Source organism: Pseudorasbora parva, chromosome 5 (genome assembly GCF_024679245.1).
Source record: "Pseudorasbora parva isolate DD20220531a chromosome 5, ASM2467924v1, whole genome shotgun sequence".
NCBI classification, from domain to species: domain Eukaryota; kingdom Metazoa; phylum Chordata; class Actinopteri; order Cypriniformes; family Gobionidae; genus Pseudorasbora; species Pseudorasbora parva.
In genome coordinates this window covers 4,290,640-4,307,828 of record NC_090176.1, presented here as the reverse complement: position 1 = coordinate 4,307,828, position 17,189 = coordinate 4,290,640, and the positions used below count along the sequence as shown (strand labels likewise).

Sequence of the window (17,189 nt, the reverse complement as noted above, 5' to 3'; positions counted from 1 at the left end):
CGGCCCCCCGAGTCGGGCGGGGACGGCCGTCGGACCCCCGGACGCTTTGGGGGGTCGAGAGGTCAAAAAAGAGGCCGCGATCCCTCTGGGCCGGTATGGCCGTAAATGCGGCTCGGGACGGCCCCCGTTCGGGGACGGAGGGGCGTGGCGTCTCGAGATTTCACGTGGAGACTCCCCGGGGGCCCCCGGAGCACGCCCCCGAAGCGCGAAGCTCTAGGGCCTTCCCGTGGGACCGCCCCTCCCCCGCTCGAAATCATTCAGGGGCCTCTATTTGCGTGCCATTGAAAGAGCCTTGAGGCAGAGCCTCGGCAGAGTGGCTCGGAACGACTCGCCTCGGCGCCAGGGCCAGGCCGTTTCGGGGTGTCGCTCGGGGGGGCCCCGAGAGTCGGCGTGCAAAATCCGGGGGCCCCGGGGACTTTGCGGCGAAATCCGTCCCCTCTGTTACTTAATGGAGGTCGTGAATATCGGCGACGAAACGGCTTCGGAGGGGCCGACCGGCCAGGGGGCGCCATTTCCCCTCTCGCCGCGATCCCCCGAGTCAGACGGAAACGTCCGTCGGGCCCCCGGACGCTTCCGGGGGTCGAAAGGTCAAAAAAGAGGCCGCGATCCCTCTGGCCCGGTACGGCCGTAAATGCGGCTCGGGACGGCCCCCGTTCGGGGAGGGAGGGGCGGGGCGTCTCGAGATTTCTCGTCAAGACTCCCCAGGGGCCCCCGGCGCAGGTCCCCGAAGGGCGAAGCTCTAGGGCCTTCGCGTGGAACCGCCCCTCCCCCGCTCGAAATCATTCACAGGCCTCTGTTTGTGTGCCATTGACAGAGCCTCGAGGCAGAGCTTTGAGGCAGAGCCGGCCCGGAACGACTCGCCTCGGCGCCAGGGCCCGGCCGTTTCGGCAGGTCCCTCGGGGGGGCCCCGTGAGCCCCCGCGCAAAATACGGGGGCCCTGGGGACTTTGCGGCGAAATCCGTCCCCTCTGTTACTTAATGGAGGTCGTGAATATCGGCGACGAAACGGCTTCGGAGGGGCCGACCGGCCAGGGGGCGCCATTTCCCCTCTCGCCGCGATCCCCCGAGTCAGACGGAAACGTCCGGCGGACACGTGGCCTCTTTCGTGGGTCAAAAGGTCAAAAAAGCGACGCTCGTTCTTCGTCTCAGTTAATTAACGGCCCTCCCGGACGCGCGGCGATAAAACGGCTTGGGTAGGGCCCGACCGGCCAGGGGGCGCCATTTTCCTTCTCGGCACGTTCCCCCGAGTCGGACGGGATAGTCGGACTGGCCCGCGGCCTCTTCCCGGGGTCGAAAGGTCAAAAAAAGAGGCCGCGCGTAAATCCGGCTTCGAGCGGCTCCCGTTCGGAGGCGAAAGGTCGCGCCGCCTCGAGATCGCGGAACGCGACTCTGCGGGGGCCCCCGGCTCACGTCCCCGAATCGTGAAACGCCAGGACCTCGTGGGCCTTCAGGCCTAACCCTAACCCTATCCCAAAAGAGCACTACTCGCTTAAATCAGCATACGGACGGCTCCCGTTCGGCGACGAAAGGTCGCGCCGCCCCGAGTTTCAGGATTCCGACTCTGCCGGGGCCCCCGACTCACGGCCCCGAAGCGTGAAAAGCTAGGTCCTCCTGGGAAAAAGTTGGCCCTTTGCAACTAAAAATCTCTCAAAAGCCTCTGAAGTCACAAGAGAATGAGAGGACCTTGTAAGAAAATGGAGTTAAAGGGTCAATTTAGTCCCCCTCCGCTCTAGAGCCAGGCGCTGTTAGTATGTCGCTCGGGGGGCCCCCAGGAGTCACCGTGCGAAATCTTGGGCCCGCGGGACCCCTGTAGCAAAATCCAACTCGGCTATTTTGCCAATACGTTTGCCATAGCGGTTTCGCGGACGGCGCTTCGGAAGGTCCGATCGGGGGGGCGGTTACGTTTTTCTTCTCGCCGCGGTCCCCCGAGTCAGACGGAAAAGTTTGGTGGGCCTTCGGCCTCTTTCAGGGGTCAAAAGGTCAAAAAAGGGAACGAGCACACGTTTTTGGAATATTCTGTGAATATTTTTGCTGATTTTTTAAAAGGCACTTCCCAAAACCCGAGGAATTTGAAACTTTGACACGTGGTACCCGAGCACCCCACGTACCAGCATTCGACGGCATTAGTGACTCGGGGCCTTTCGGTACGAACGGGAGCGGAAAACGCAAAAACGTCCTTTTCACATTTATGTTGGGGCAGTCAAATAGCGGTCCAACGGACGGCGACTTTTCTATGCAAATTAAGGAATTTCGGGACATTTTTGGAACGGAAACGCGTCCGGCTTAGTGCGCCGAGTGCGGTCGAGGTGTTTTTTTGTGTGAAAAAGTGTGCACAAAAAAGAATACGGGGCCCCTGCTCATGCTTTTTTGTGTTTCGCCTACGGCTCGAGTCTCAGAAATGCTCTGGGAAAACACTCTGAATCTCTGGTGTAGGCAAGGCCTCAAGGGCCTCTAATGAACGCACCCTCCCCCGAGGCCCTGGGCCCCACGGTTCCGGAGTCACGGGCGGTTAAAGTTTTAGATTGTTGGCCTTATTTCTCCCAAACGCAGGGGCCCCGGGCCTCATGTGAGGTATCGTTGGAAAGGTCTCGAGGACCTCTAACGAAAGAGCCCTCCCCCGAGTTCCTGGGCCCCGTGGTTCGGGAGTAACGGGCGGTTAAAAATGGTCGATTCTCGGCCTTATTTCTCCCGAACGCAGGGGCCCCGGGCCTCGTGTGAGGTCTCGTTGGAAAGGTCTCTAGGCCCTCTAACGAACGCACCCTCCCCCGGGAACCTGGGCCCCGCGGTTCGGGAGTCACGGGAAGTTAAAGTTGTAGATTCTCGGCCTTATTTCTCCCGATCTCAGGGGTCCAGGGCCTCGTGTGAGGTCTCGTTGGAAAGGACTCGAGGGCCTCTAACGAACGAGCCCTCCCCCGAGTTCCTGGGCCCCGCGGTTCGGGAGTAGCGGGCGGTTAAAAATGATGGATTCTCGGCCTTATTTCTCCTGAACGCATGGGCCCCGGGCCTCGTGTGAGGTGTCGTTGGAAAGGTCTCGGCGTCCTCTAAAGAACGAGCCCACCCTCGAGTTCCTGGGTCTCTCGGTTCGGGAGCAAGAGCCCTTGGAAGTTAAAATTTGCGTTCCGCCAGGGGGCGCCCCGGAGGCTGCACTCAAATCACCTAAAAGTTAGATGAGGGTGTTTGTTTGAGTGTGCCCTGTACAGTAGAGGTGTTTTCATCCATAAAATGTATATTAAATGTGAAATATCACCCATAAACACTGAGACCTGGAGTCAGTTATTTGACGGCCATTACGTAATTGGGAATCTGTACATCTTTGTGTTTTTGACTCCCGTTCGGCCCCAGAAGGCCCTAGGGCCACCAGGCTTGCGTTCCCGATAGGGGGTGCTGTGACGTAGAGAGGAGCGTTGGTTTGGGGGCCCTGGAGCCTCCCATAGCTGAACGGGAGCCCCGAACATAAAAACGTCCATTTTCAAATTTATGCTGTGGCCCCAAATAACGGGTCCACGGGACTGCCTTTTCTATGCAAATTAAGCACTCAAATCACCTAAAAGTTAGATGAGGGTGTTTGTTTGAGTGTGCCCTGATCAGTAGAGGTGTTTTCATCCATAAAAATGTATATTAAATGCTAAATATCACCTATGAACACTATGACCTGGAGTCAGTTATTTGACGGCCATTACGTAATTGGGAATCTGTACGTCTTTGTGTTTTCAACTCCCGTTCGGCCCCAGAAGGCCCTAGGGCCACCTGGCTTGCGTTCCTATCTACGTCTCAGTGGCCTCTATCTGAATCCAGAGTTCCGAGAAGATCAGAGAAACTTGATTTTCCACCCCAAAAAATCTATAAGGCATACCCCTTTGTGTTTTTTGGAGGGAAATTTTCAAGTTTCTCCATTCTTCTATGAACTTTGGATTTCGATAGGGGGTGCTGTGACATAGAGAGGAGCGTTGGTTTGAGGGCCCTGGAGCCTTCCATAGCTGAACGGGAGCCCCGAACATAAAAACGTCCATTTTCAAATTTATGCTGTGGCCCCAAATAACCGGTCCACGGGACTGCCTTTTCTATGCAAATGAAGCACTCAAATAACCTGAAAGTTAGATGAGTGTGTTTGTTTGAGTGTGCCCTGTACAGCAGAGGTGTTTTCAGCCTGAGAAAACAGGGATCAAATAAACCTATGAGGCAAATGGGCCTGTTTTTTTTTGGGTGAGACCAGGGTAAGAGCGCATCACCTGGGCAGTATTTTTACCTGGTCTCACCAGAAAACTTGCTGTGAAAGCTTGGATTCAGGGATAGCATTTTATGTTTCATTAGCTTTTACTTTGGCCCATATTAATTAATGTGAGTTCCTGGGCCCCGGGGTTTGGGAGTAACGGACGGTTAAAAATGTGGATTCTTGACCTTATTTCTCGTGAACACAGTGGTCCCGGGAGCTGGGGATGGTGGGGTTGGAAGGGCCCCTAGGCCTTCTCCCAGCACCCGAAATTTGGAGCTCCAACTCGGTTTGGTTTCCGAGAAACGGCCCCTCAAAGCTAGACCGGAAGTGACCGTATCTCGGAAACCGAAGGTCCCAGGAGCTAGGGACGGTGGGGTTGGAAGGGCCCCTAGGCCTTCTCCTAGCACCAGAAATATGGAGCTCCAACTCGGTTTGGTTTCTGAGAAACGGCCCTTCAAAGCTGGACCGGAAGTGACCGTATCTCGGAAACCGGAGGCCCCAGAAGCTGGGGACAGTGGGGATAGAGGGTGCCCCCAGAGTCCTTCCAGAGCCCGGAGTTTGGAGCTCAAACTCGGCTTGCCTTCCGAGATAATCCAGGTTATACATAAGGGACTTTTGGACAAAAAGGCCTCTATCTCGGTAAGGAAAGGTCCCAGCGGCTCGTCCTTAGGGGTGGTGCGGGGTCTTCATGGGCCCTCTGGGGCCCCAGAGTCACAAGCCTCTGGGACTCTTCGTTCTGAAGCGCACCCTTTCCTGTTGGGCCCCGTGTCTCGGCCTGTGGGGGCGCTAGAAGCTCGAAACTTTGGGTTCCTATAGGGGGCGCTGGGGTCTCACCCTGTGTCGAACGAGCCCGCCCCCCAGGTCAAGGGCCTCCCGGGTCGGGAGCTAGAAATCATGCAAGTTCTGGATACTGCCATGCTTTACCATATGTGGTAAAATCAACCCCAAGAATTGGCCAAAATGGGACTGCCTTTTCTATGCAAATGAAGCACTCAAATCACCTAAAAGTTAGATGAGGGTGTTTGTTTGAGTGTGCCCTGTACAGTAGAGGTGTTTTCAGCCTGAGAAAACAGGGATCAAATAGACCTATGAGGCAAATGGGCCTGTTTTTTTTTTTGGGTGAGACCAGGGTAAGAGCGCATCACCTGGGCAGTATTTTTACCTGGTCTCACCAGAAAACTTGCTGTGAAAGCTTGGATTCAGGGATAGCATTTTATGTTTCATTAGCTTTTACTTTGGCCCATATTAATGTTTATGGAACCAAAAAATAGGAATACTGCCTGAAATAGGTATAGCGTAATGATTTCAGCGTAAAGCCAAGATTTCAGCTATTTTGTGAATATAGCAGTGCAATTTTGAAGTCATCCGGGTTCTCCCGCTACGAACGGGACCAGGAAACCCCAAAACATACCTGCTCTCATTTATGTAGAGGCCCCCAAATAACTGGTCCACGGGCCTGCCTTTTCTATGCAAATGAGGCACTCAAATAACCTGAAAGTTAGATGAGTGTGTTTGTTTGAGTGTGCCCTGATCAGTAGAGGTGTTTTCATCCATAAAAATGTATATTAAATGCTAAATATCACCTATGAACACTATGACCTGGAGTCAGTTATTTGACGGCCATTACGTAATTGGGAATCTGTACGTCTTTGTGTTTTCAACTCCCGTTCGGCCCCAGAAGGCCCTAGGGCCACCTGGCTTGCGTTCCTATCTACGTCTCAGTGGCCTCTATCTGAATCCAGAGTTCCGAGAAGATCAGAGAAACTTGATTTTCCACCCCAAAAAATCTATAAGGCATACATACCCCTTTGTGTTTTTTGGAGGGAAATTTTCAAGTTTCTCCATTCTTCTATGAACTTTGGATTTCGATAGGGGGTGCTGTGACGTAGAGAGGAGCGTTGGTTTGAGGGCCCTGGAGCCTTCCATAGCTGAACGGGAGCCCCGAACATAAAAACGTCCATTTTCAAATTTATGCTGTTGCCCCAAATAACGGGTCCACGGGACTGCCTTTTCTATGCAAATTAAGCACTCAAATCACCTAAAAGTTAGATGAGGGTGTTTATTTTAGTGTGCCCTGTACAGTAGAGGTGTTTTCAGCCTGAGAAAACAGGGATCAAATAAACCTATGAGGCAAATGGGCCTGTTTTTTTTTGGGTGAGACCAGGGTAAGAGCGCATCACCTGGGCAGTATTTTTACCTGGTCTCACCAGAAAACTTGCTGTGAAAGCTTGGATTCAGGGATAGCATTTTATGTTTCATTAGCTTTTACTTTGGCCCATATTAATTAATGTGAGTTCCTGGGCCCCGGGGTTTGGGAGTAACGGACGGTTAAAAATGTGGATTCTTGACCTTATTTCTCGTGAACGCAGTGGTCCCGGGAGCTGGGGATGGTGGGGTTGGAAGGGCCCCTAGGCCTTCTCCCAGCACCCGAAATTTGGAGCTCCAACTCGGTTTGGTTTCCGAGAAACGGCCCCTCAAAGCTAGACCGGAAGTGACCGTATCTCGGAAACCGAAGGTCCCAGGAGCTAGGGACGGTGGGCTTGGAAGGGCCCCTAGGCCTTCTCCTAGCACCAGAAATATGGAGCTCCAAATCGGTTTGGTTTCTGAGAAACGGCCCTTCAAAGCTGGACCGGAAGTGACCGTATCTCGGAAACCGGAGGCCCCAGAAGCTGGGGACGGTGGGGATAGAGGGTGCCCCCAGAGACCATCCAGAGCCCGGAGTTTGGAGCTCAAACTCGGCTTGCCTTCCGAGATAATCCAGGTTATACATAAGGGACTTTTGGACAAAAAGGCCTCTATCTCGGTAAGGAAAGGTCCCAGCGGCTCGTCCTTAGGGGTGGTGCGGGGTCTTCAGGGGCCCTCTGGGGCCCCAGAGTCACAAGCCTCTGGGACTCTTCGTTCTGAAGCGCACCCTTTCCTGTTGGGCCCCGTGTCTCGGCCTGTGGGGGCGCTAGAAGCTCGAAACTTTGGGTTCCTATAGGGGGCGCTGGGGTCTCACCCTGTGTCGAACGAGCCCGCCCCCCAGGTCAAGGGCCTCCCGGGTCGGGAGTTAGAAATCATGCAAGTTCTGGATACTGTCATGCTTTACCATATGTGGTAAAATCAACCCCAAGAATTGGCCAAAATGGGACTGCCTTTTCTATGCAAATGAAGCACTCAAATCACCTAAAAGTTAGATGAGGGTGTTTGTTTGAGTGTGCCCTGTACAGTAGAGGTGTTTTCAGCCTGAGAAAACAGGGATCAAATAGACCTATGAGGCAAATGGGCCTGTTTTTTTTTGGGTGAGACCAGGGTAAGAGCGCATCACCTGGGCAGTATTTTTACCTGGTCTCACCAGAAAACTTGCTGTGAAAGCTTGGATTCAAGGATAGCATTTTATGTTTCATTAACTTTTACTTTGGCCCATATTAATGTTTATGGAACCAAAAAATAGGAATACTGCCTGAAATAGGTATAGCGTAATGATTTCAGCGTAAAGCCAAGATTTCAGCTATTTTGTGAATATAGCAGTGCAATTTTGAAGTCATCCGGGTTCTCCCGCTACGAACGGGACCAGGAAACCCCAAAACATACCTGCTCTCATTTATGTAGAGGCCCCCAAATAACTGGTCCACGGGCCTGCCTTTTCTATGCAAATGAGGCACTCAAATCACCTGAAAGTTAGATGAGTGTGTTTGTTTGAGTGTGCCCTGATCAGTAGAGGTGTTTTCATCCATAAAAATGTATATTAAATGTGAAATATCACCTATGAACACTATGACCTGGAGTCAGTTATTTGTCGGCCATTATGTAATTGGGAATCTGTACGTCTTTGTGTTTTTGACTCCCGTTCGGCCCCAGATGGCCCTAGGGCCACCAGGCTTGCGTTCCTATCTACGTCTCAGCGGCCCCTGTCGGAATCCAGAGTTCCGAGAAGATCAGAGAAACTTGATTTTCCACCCCAAAAAATCTATAAGGCATACATACCCCTTTGTGTTTTTTGGAGGGAAATTTTCAAGTTTCTCCATTCTTCTTGGAACTTTGGATTCCGATAGGGGGTGCTGTGACGTAGAGAGGAGCGTTGGTTTGGGGGCCCTGGAGCATTCCATAGCTGAACGGGAGCCCCGAACATAAAAACGTCCATTTTCAAATTTATGCTGTGGCCCCAAATAACCAGTCAGCGGGACTGCCTTTTCTATGCAAATTAAGCACTCAAATCACCTAAAAGTTAGATGAGGGTGTTTGTTTGAGTGTGCCCTGTACAGTAGAGGTGTTTTCATCCATAAAATGTATATTAAATGTGAAATATCACCCATAAACACTGAGACCTGGAGTCAGTTATTTGACGGCCATTACGTAATTGGGAATCTGTACGTCTTTGTGTTTTCAACTCCCGTTCGGCCCCAGAAGGCCCTAGGGCCACCAGGCTTGCGTTCCTATCTACGTCTCAGCGGCACCTATCTGAATCCAGAGTTCCGAGAAGATCAGAGAAACTTGATTTTCCACCCCAAAAAATCTATAAGGCATACCCCTTTGTGTTTTTTGGAGGGAAATTTTCAAGTTTCTCCAATCTTCTTGGAACTTTGGATTCAGATAGGGGGTGCTGTGACGTAGAGAGGAGCGTTGGTTTGGGGGCCCTGGAGCCTTCCATAGCTGAACGGGAGCCCCGAACATAAAAACATCCATTTTCAAATTTATGCTGTGGCCCCAAATAACCGGTCCACGGGACTGCCTTTTCTATGCTAATTAAGCACTCAAATCACCTGAAAGTTAGATGAGTGTGTTTGTTTGAGTGTGCCCTGTACAGTAGAGGTGTTTTCATCCATAAAAATGTATATTAAATGTGAAATATCATCTATGAACACTATGACCTGGAGTCAGTTATTTGGCAGCCATTACGTAATTGGGAATCTGTACGTCTTTGTGTTTTCGACTCCCGTTCGGGAACGCAGAGGCCCCGATGCTCGTGTGGGGACTTGTTGAAAATCTGCAGCCCTCCCCGTGTCAACCAAGCCTACCCCTGAGATCCTGGGCCCCGTGGTTCGGGAGTAATGGGCGGTTAAAAATGTGGATTCTTGGCCTTATTTCTCGTGAAAGCAGTGGTCCTGGGAGCTGGGGACGGTGGGGTTGGAAGGGCCCCTAGGGCTTCTCCCAGCACCAGAAATTTGGAGCTCCAACTCGGTTTGGTTTCCGAGAAACGACCCCTCAAACCTGGACCGGAAGTGACCGTATCTCGGAAACCGAAGGTCCCAGGAGCTGGGGACGATGGGGTTGGAAGGCCCCCTAGGGATTCTCCCAGCACCATAAATTTGGAGCTCCAACTCGGTTTTGTTTCTGAGAAACGGCCCCTCAAAGCTGGACCGGAAGTGACCGTATCTCGGAAACCGGAGGCTCCCAGAGCTGGGGACGGTGGGGTTAGAAGGGGCCCCCAGAGCCCTCCCATTGCCCGGAGTTTGGAGCTCAAATTCGGCTCTCCTTCCGAGATAATCCCAATTATACGTAAGGGACTTTTGGACAAAAGGGCCTCTATCTCGGCAAAGGAAGGTCCCAGCGGCTCGTCCTTAGGAGTGGTGCGGGGACTTTAGGGGCCCTCTCGGACCTCAGAGTCACAAGCCTCTGGGACTCTTCCTTCTGAAGTGCACCCTTTTCTGTTGGGCCCCGTGTCTCGGCCTGTGGGGGCGCTAGAAGCTCGAAACTTTGGGTTCCTATAGGGGGCGCTGGGGTCTTGCTGGAAAGGTGCCGCCGCCCCCCCCTCTTATTGTAAAAAGAAATCACACCGCCGTAGAGATTTGCACTTCGGGGGCCCGTGACGGGGCCCCCCCGAGAGCCGGAATCCCGAGTCCCGGGTCCCCACGACCTTTCGTCTCCGAACGGGAGCGACGCGTAAAAATAGCGGGTAATCGGTCAAATAACGGTTCCGTGGGATGGGGGCGTGGCCTGGGAGCGGTCAGGGGGGGTCACCTGATCATTTGACCAATTTAGCGGGTAATCGGTCAAATAGTGGTTCCGTGGGATGGGGGCGTGGCTTAGGAGCGGTCAGGGAGGGTCACCTGATCATTCGACCAATATAGTGGGTAATCGGTCAAATAGTGGTCCCGTGGGAGGGGGCGTGGCTTAGGAGCGGTCAGGGGGTCACCTGATCACTGGCCCGGAATAGCGGGTAATCGGGCGAATAACGGGTCCGTGGGACGGGGGCGTGGCCTAGGAGCGGTCAGCAAGGTCCGGAACAAAGGGGTAATCGAGAAACGTCCGAACCCGAATTATACGAATGGCGTAGAAGCCCCCTGGGAGTAATACGGGACTGGGACGGTGTGTTCAGCCACACCCTGGGCGAAGGCGGTATTGCATCTGGGGCCCTCAAACTAGGGGGCGCTCCCGTCCGACCCCCGGCGGGGTCAGGGGCGCCGGACCTGGCCTGGCCGCTTCGGCCGGTCAGGGAGGGCCGGCGGAGCGCGTCGGCCGCCCCCCCAAAAATTTCCGCTGACCGGCGCGCAGCGACCGCGACCCCGCGTCCGCGACCCCGCTCCCCGTTGACGGTCCGGACACTTTCGGCAGCGCTCTGAGCTGTCGGGACTACCTGGAGGTAGCATAAGGAAGTCTTGCGAATCACGAATTTTAAAAAACGTATAATGTAAAAGAGAGCTAAATACTCTTAGCGTCGCAAACAATCTATACTTTCTGTCAAAAGCTGACCGCTGTTTCTGCTCGGTTTCGAACCGAGGACCTTTCGCGTGTTAGGCGAACGTGATAACCACTACACTACAGAAACCTCATGGTGAGCTTAATTGCCTTTTTCCAAGACAGGTTCATCCCATAATCTGCCCTGCAATCAGAGTGTTGGTCTGTGTAAATTCCACAAGCAACAGGAAAGTGCTCATTGGGCTTGGTAGTCTGTCTTGAGATCCTTAGCACGATTGCCTTCAACTAGCTTGAAATTGGAGCCTTTGTAGTGTGGAAATGCGCTTGCCGGAGATCCATTTCAGCATGTTTAGTTAAAAAACACTCAATTTGTTTCTGCCCAGTTTCGAACTGGGGACCTTTCGCGTGTAAAGCGAACGTGATAACCACTACACTACAGAAACCTCACAGTGAGTTTAGTGGCCTTTTTCCAAGACAGGTTCATCCCATAATCTGCACCGCAAGCAGAGTGTCAGTCTGTGTAGATTCCACAAACAACAGAACAGAGATAATTCACCATTGGAGTCTGGCTTGAGATCCTTAGTATGATTGCCTTCAAATAGCTTTTAGCCTTTTAGCTGGATATCCACTTACCTTAGAGCCATTTCAGCACATATAGTAAAAATTGCTCAAGTTGTTTCCACCCAGTTTCGAACTGGGGACCTTTCGCGTGTGAGGCGAACGTGATAACCACTACACTATGGAAACCTGTCTTCAGGAAGCAGAAGAAAATCTTCAGACTCACAAATTAAAATGTGTATAATGTAAAAGGGAGATAGATACTCTTGGCGTTGCAAACAATTCATACTTTCTGTCAAAAGTTGGTCGCTGTTTCTGCTCGGTTTCGAACCGAGGACCTTTCGCGTGTTAGGCGAACGTGATAACCACTACACTACAGAAACTTCACTTTGGGTTGAGTGGTCTTTTTCCAACACAGGTTCATCCAATAATATGCACTGCAAGCAGAGTGTCAGTCTGTGTAGATTCCACAAACAACAGGACAGAGCTAATTCATCATGGCAGTCTGACTTGAGGTCCTTTGTATGATTGCCTCCAAATAGCTTGAAATTACAGCCTTTGTAGCATGGAAATCCACTAACCTGAGAGCCATTTCAGCACATATAGTAAAAATTACTCAAGATGTTTCCACCCAGTTTCGAACTGGGGACCTTTCGCGTGTGAGGCGAACGTGATAACCACTACACTATGGAAACCTGTCTTGAGGTAGCATAAGGAAGTCTTGCGAATCACGAATTTTAAAAAACGTATAATGTAAAAGAGAGCTAAATACTCTTAGCGTCGCAAACAATCTATACTTTCTGTCAAAAGCTGACCGCTGTTTCTGCTCGGTTTCGAACCGAGGACCTTTCGCGTGTTAGGCGAACGTGATAACCACTACACTACAGAAACCTCATGTTGAGCTTAATTGCCTTTTTCCAAGACAGGTTCATCCCATAATCTGCCCTGCAATCAGAGTGTTGGTCTGTGTAAATTCCACAAGCAACAGGAAAGTGCTCATTGGGCTTGGTAGTCTGTCTTGAGATCCTTAGCACGATTGCCTTCAACTAGCTTGAAATTGGAGCCTTTGTAGTGTGGAAATGCGCTTGCCGGAGATCCATTTCAGCATGTTTAGTTAAAAAACACTCAATTTGTTTCTGCCCAGTTTCGAACTGGGGACCTTTCGCGTGTAAAGCGAACGTGATAAACACTACACTAGAGAAACCTCACAGTGAGTTTAGTGGCCTTTTTCCAAGACAGGTTCATCCCATAATCTGCACCGCAAGCAGAGTGTCAGTCTGTGTAGATTCCACAAACAACAGAACAGAGATAATTCACCATTGGAGTCTGGCTTGAGATCCTTAGTATGATTGCCTTCAAATAGCTTTTAGCCTTTGTAGCTGGATATCCACTTACCTTAGAGCCATTTCAGCACATATAGTAAAAATTGCTCAAGTTGTTTCTACCCAGTTTCGAACTGGGGACCTTTCGCGTGTGAGGCGAACGTGATAACCACTACACTATGGAAACCTGTCTTCAGGAAGCAGAAGAAAATCTTCAGACTCACAAATTAAAATGTGTATAACGTAAAAGGGAGATAGATACTCTTGGCGTTGCAAACAATTCATACTTTCTGTCAAAAGTTGGTCGCTGTTTCTGCTCGGTTTGGAACCGAGGACCTTTCGCGTGTTAGGCGAACGTGATAACCACTACACTACAGAAACTTCACTTTGGGTTGAGTGGTCTTTTTCCAAGACAGGTTCATCCAATAATATGCACTGCAAGCAGAGTGTCAGTCTGTGTAGATTCCACAAACAACAGGACAGAGCTAATTCATCATGGCAGTCTGACTTGAGGTCCTTAGTATGATTGCCTCCAAATAGCTTGAAATTATAGCCTTTGTAGCATGGAAATCCACTAACCTGAGAGCCATTTCAGCACATATAGTAAAAATTACTCAAGATGTTTCCACCCAGTTTCGAACTGGGGACCTTTCGCGTGTGAGGCGAACGTGATAACCACTACACTATGGAAACCTGTCTGGAGGTAGCATAAGGAAGTCTTGCGAATCACGAATTTTAAAAAACGTATAATGTAAAAGAGAGCTAAATACTCTTAGCGTCGCAAACAATCTATACTTTCTGTCAAAAGCTGACCGCTGTTTCTGCTCGGTTTCGAACCGAGGACCTTTCGCGTGTTAGGCGAACGTGATAACCACTACACTACAGAAACCTCATGGTGAGCTTAATTGCCTTTTTCCAAGACAGGTTCATCCCATAATCTGCCCTGCAATCAGAGTGTTGGTCTGTGTAAATTCCACAAGCAACAGGAAAGTGCTCATTGGGCTTGGTAGTCTGTCTTGAGATCCTTAGCACGATTGCCTTCAACTAGCTTGAAATTGGAGCCTTTGTAGTGTGGAAATGCGCTTGCCGGAGATCCATTTCAGCATGTTTAGTTAAAAAACACTCAATTTGTTTCTGCCCAGTTTCGAACTGGGGACCTTTCGCGTGTAAAGCGAACGTGATAACCACTACACTACAGAAACCTCACAGTGAGTTTAGTGGCCTTTTTCCAAGACAGGTTCATCCCATAATCTGCACCGCAAGCAGAGTGTCAGTCTGTGTAGATTCCACAAACAACAGAACAGAGATAATTCACCATTGGAGTCTGGCTTGAGATCCTTAGTATGATTGCCTTCAAATAGCTTTTAGCCTTTGTAGCTGGATATCCACTTACCTTAGAGCCATTTCAGCACATATAGTAAAAATTGCTCAAGTTGTTTCCACCCAGTTTCGAACTGGGGACCTTTCGCGTGTGAGGCGAACGTGATAACCACTACACTATGGAAACCTGTCTTCAGGAAGCAGAAGAAAATCTTCAGACTCACAAATTAAAATGTGTATAATGTAAAAGGGAGATAGATACTCTTGGCGTTGCAAACAATTCATACTTTCTGTCAAAAGTTGGTCGCTGTTTCTGCTCGGTTTCGAACCGAGGACCTTTCGCGTGTTAGGCGAACGTGATAACCACTACACTACAGAAACTTCACTTTGGGTTGAGTGGTCTTTTTCCAACACAGGTTCATCCAATAATATGCACTGCAAGCAGAGTGTCAGTCTGTGTAGATTCCACAAACAACAGGACAGAGCTAATTCATCATGGCAGTCTGACTTGAGGTCCTTTGTATGATTGCCTCCAAATAGCTTGAAATTACAGCCTTTGTAGCATGGAAATCCACTAACCTGAGAGCCATTTCAGCACATATAGTAAAAATTACTCAAGATGTTTCCACCCAGTTTCGAACTGGGGACCTTTCGCGTGTGAGGCGAACGTGATAACCACTACACTATGGAAACCTGTCTTGAGGTAGCATAAGGAAGTCTTGCGAATCACGAATTTTAAAAAACGTATAATGTAAAAGAGAGCTAAATACTCTTAGCGTCGCAAACAATCTATACTTTCTGTCAAAAGCTGACCGCTGTTTCTGCTCGGTTTCGAACCGAGGACCTTTCGCGTGTTAGGCGAACGTGATAACCACTACACTACAGAAACCTCATGTTGAGCTTAATTGCCTTTTTCCAAGACAGGTTCATCCCATAATCTGCCCTGCAATCAGAGTGTTGGTCTGTGTAAATTCCACAAGCAACAGGAAAGTGCTCATTGGGCTTGGTAGTCTGTCTTGAGATCCTTAGCACGATTGCCTTCAACTAGCTTGAAATTGGAGCCTTTGTAGTGTGGAAATGCGCTTGCCGGAGATCCATTTCAGCATGTTTAGTTAAAAAACACTCAATTTGTTTCTGCCCAGTTTCGAACTGGGGACCTTTCGCGTGTAAAGCGAACGTGATAAACACTACACTAGAGAAACCTCACAGTGAGTTTAGTGGCCTTTTTCCAAGACAGGTTCATCCCATAATCTGCACCGCAAGCAGAGTGTCAGTCTGTGTAGATTCCACAAACAACAGAACAGAGATAATTCACCATTGGAGTCTGGCTTGAGATCCTTAGTATGATTGCCTTCAAATAGCTTTTAGCCTTTGTAGCTGGATATCCACTTACCTTAGAGCCATTTCAGCACATATAGTAAAAATTGCTCAAGTTGTTTCTACCCAGTTTCGAACTGGGGACCTTTCGCGTGTGAGGCGAACGTGATAACCACTACACTATGGAAACCTGTCTTCAGGAAGCAGAAGAAAATCTTCAGACTCACAAATTAAAATGTGTATAACGTAAAAGGGAGATAGATACTCTTGGCGTTGCAAACAATTCATACTTTCTGTCAAAAGTTGGTCGCTGTTTCTGCTCGGTTTGGAACCGAGGACCTTTCGCGTGTTAGGCGAACGTGATAACCACTACACTACAGAAACTTCACTTTGGGTTGAGTGGTCTTTTTCCAAGACAGGTTCATCCAATAATATGCACTGCAAGCAGAGTGTCAGTCTGTGTAGATTCCACAAACAACAGGACAGAGCTAATTCATCATGGCAGTCTGACTTGAGGTCCTTAGTATGATTGCCTCCAAATAGCTTGAAATTATAGCCTTTGTAGCATGGAAATCCACTAACCTGAGAGCCATTTCAGCACATATAGTAAAAATTACTCAAGATGTTTCCACCCAGTTTCGAACTGGGGACCTTTCGCGTGTGAGGCGAACGTGATAACCACTACACTATGGAAACCTGTCTGGAGGTAGCATAAGGAAGTCTTGCGAATCACGAATTTTAAAAAACGTATAATGTAAAAGAGAGCTAAATACTCTTAGCGTCGCAAACAATCTATACTTTCTGTCAAAAGCTGACCGCTGTTTCTGCTCGGTTTCGAACCGAGGACCTTTCGCGTGTTAGGCGAACGTGATAACCACTACACTACAGAAACCTCATGGTGAGCTTAATTGCCTTTTTCCAAGACAGGTTCATCCCATAATCTGCCCTGCAATCAGAGTGTTGGTCTGTGTAAATTCCACAAGCAACAGGAAAGTGCTCATTGGGCTTGGTAGTCTGTCTTGAGATCCTTAGCACGATTGCCTTCAACTAGCTTGAAATTGGAGCCTTTGTAGTGTGGAAATGCGCTTGCCGGAGATCCATTTCAGCATGTTTAGTTAAAAAACACTCAATTTGTTTCTGCCCAGTTTCGAACTGGGGACCTTTCGCGTGTAAAGCGAACGTGATAACCACTACACTACAGAAACCTCACAGTGAGTTTAGTGGCCTTTTTCCAAGACAGGTTCATCCCATAATCTGCACCGCAAGCAGAGTGTCAGTCTGTGTAGATTCCACAAACAACAGAACAGAGATAATTCACCATTGGAGTCTGGCTTGAGATCCTTAGTATGATTGCCTTCAAATAGCTTTTAGCCTTTGTAGCTGGATATCCACTTACCTTAGAGCCATTTCAGCACATATAGTAAAAATTGCTCAAGTTGTTTCCACCCAGTTTCGAACTGGGGACCTTTCGCGTGTGAGGCGAACGTGATAACCACTACACTATGGAAACCTGTCTTCAGGAAGCAGAAGAAAATCTTCAGACTCACAAATTAAAATGTGTATAATGTAAAAGGGAGATAGATACTCTTGGCGTTGCAAACAATTCATACTTTCTGTCAAAAGTTGGTCGCTGTTTCTGCTCGGTTTCGAACCGAGGACCTTTCGCGTGTTAGGCGAACGTGATAACCACTACACTACAGAAACTTCACTTTGGGTTGAGTGGTCTTTTTCCAACACAGGTTCATCCAATAATATGCACTGCAAGCAGAGTGTCAGTCTGTGTAGATTCCACAAACAACAGGACAGAGCTAATTCATCATGGCAGTCTGACTTGAGGTCCTT

At 49.6% G+C, this 17,189-nt stretch overlaps 18 non-coding genes across 18 annotated transcripts; all 18 read right to left on the bottom strand.

Annotated features, from left to right (window-relative positions):
* Window positions 1-10,887: 10,887 nt before the first annotated feature.
* On the bottom strand, window positions 10,888-10,960 carry trnav-aac (transfer RNA valine (anticodon AAC)). The gene has a single exon. It is a non-coding gene; the product is annotated as a tRNA-Val (tRNA).
* A 240-nt stretch (window positions 10,961-11,200) lies between these two features.
* trnav-uac (transfer RNA valine (anticodon UAC)) lies at window positions 11,201-11,273 on the bottom strand. The gene has a single exon. It is a non-coding gene; the product is annotated as a tRNA-Val (tRNA).
* A 231-nt stretch (window positions 11,274-11,504) lies between these two features.
* On the bottom strand, window positions 11,505-11,577 carry trnav-cac (transfer RNA valine (anticodon CAC)). The gene has a single exon. It is a non-coding gene; the product is annotated as a tRNA-Val (tRNA).
* Window positions 11,578-11,698: 121 nt separating this feature from the next.
* Window positions 11,699-11,771, bottom strand: trnav-aac (transfer RNA valine (anticodon AAC)). Its single transcript has one exon. It is a non-coding gene; the product is annotated as a tRNA-Val (tRNA).
* Window positions 11,772-12,010: 239 nt separating this feature from the next.
* On the bottom strand, window positions 12,011-12,083 carry trnav-cac (transfer RNA valine (anticodon CAC)). Its single transcript has one exon. It is a non-coding gene; the product is annotated as a tRNA-Val (tRNA).
* A 123-nt stretch (window positions 12,084-12,206) lies between these two features.
* On the bottom strand, window positions 12,207-12,279 carry trnav-aac (transfer RNA valine (anticodon AAC)). Its single transcript has one exon. It is a non-coding gene; the product is annotated as a tRNA-Val (tRNA).
* Window positions 12,280-13,330: 1,051 nt separating this feature from the next.
* trnav-cac (transfer RNA valine (anticodon CAC)) lies at window positions 13,331-13,403 on the bottom strand. Its single transcript has one exon. It is a non-coding gene; the product is annotated as a tRNA-Val (tRNA).
* A 123-nt stretch (window positions 13,404-13,526) lies between these two features.
* On the bottom strand, window positions 13,527-13,599 carry trnav-aac (transfer RNA valine (anticodon AAC)). Its single transcript has one exon. It is a non-coding gene; the product is annotated as a tRNA-Val (tRNA).
* A 240-nt stretch (window positions 13,600-13,839) lies between these two features.
* trnav-uac (transfer RNA valine (anticodon UAC)) lies at window positions 13,840-13,912 on the bottom strand. The gene has a single exon. It is a non-coding gene; the product is annotated as a tRNA-Val (tRNA).
* A 232-nt stretch (window positions 13,913-14,144) lies between these two features.
* trnav-cac (transfer RNA valine (anticodon CAC)) lies at window positions 14,145-14,217 on the bottom strand. Its single transcript has one exon. It is a non-coding gene; the product is annotated as a tRNA-Val (tRNA).
* A 121-nt stretch (window positions 14,218-14,338) lies between these two features.
* trnav-aac (transfer RNA valine (anticodon AAC)) lies at window positions 14,339-14,411 on the bottom strand. Its single transcript has one exon. It is a non-coding gene; the product is annotated as a tRNA-Val (tRNA).
* Window positions 14,412-14,650: 239 nt separating this feature from the next.
* On the bottom strand, window positions 14,651-14,723 carry trnav-cac (transfer RNA valine (anticodon CAC)). The gene has a single exon. It is a non-coding gene; the product is annotated as a tRNA-Val (tRNA).
* Window positions 14,724-14,846: 123 nt separating this feature from the next.
* On the bottom strand, window positions 14,847-14,919 carry trnav-aac (transfer RNA valine (anticodon AAC)). Its single transcript has one exon. It is a non-coding gene; the product is annotated as a tRNA-Val (tRNA).
* Window positions 14,920-15,970: 1,051 nt separating this feature from the next.
* Window positions 15,971-16,043, bottom strand: trnav-cac (transfer RNA valine (anticodon CAC)). The gene has a single exon. It is a non-coding gene; the product is annotated as a tRNA-Val (tRNA).
* Window positions 16,044-16,166: 123 nt separating this feature from the next.
* trnav-aac (transfer RNA valine (anticodon AAC)) lies at window positions 16,167-16,239 on the bottom strand. Its single transcript has one exon. It is a non-coding gene; the product is annotated as a tRNA-Val (tRNA).
* Window positions 16,240-16,479: 240 nt separating this feature from the next.
* On the bottom strand, window positions 16,480-16,552 carry trnav-uac (transfer RNA valine (anticodon UAC)). The gene has a single exon. It is a non-coding gene; the product is annotated as a tRNA-Val (tRNA).
* Window positions 16,553-16,784: 232 nt separating this feature from the next.
* Window positions 16,785-16,857, bottom strand: trnav-cac (transfer RNA valine (anticodon CAC)). The gene has a single exon. It is a non-coding gene; the product is annotated as a tRNA-Val (tRNA).
* Window positions 16,858-16,978: 121 nt separating this feature from the next.
* trnav-aac (transfer RNA valine (anticodon AAC)) lies at window positions 16,979-17,051 on the bottom strand. The gene has a single exon. It is a non-coding gene; the product is annotated as a tRNA-Val (tRNA).
* Between the last annotated feature and the right edge of the window lie 138 nt (window positions 17,052-17,189).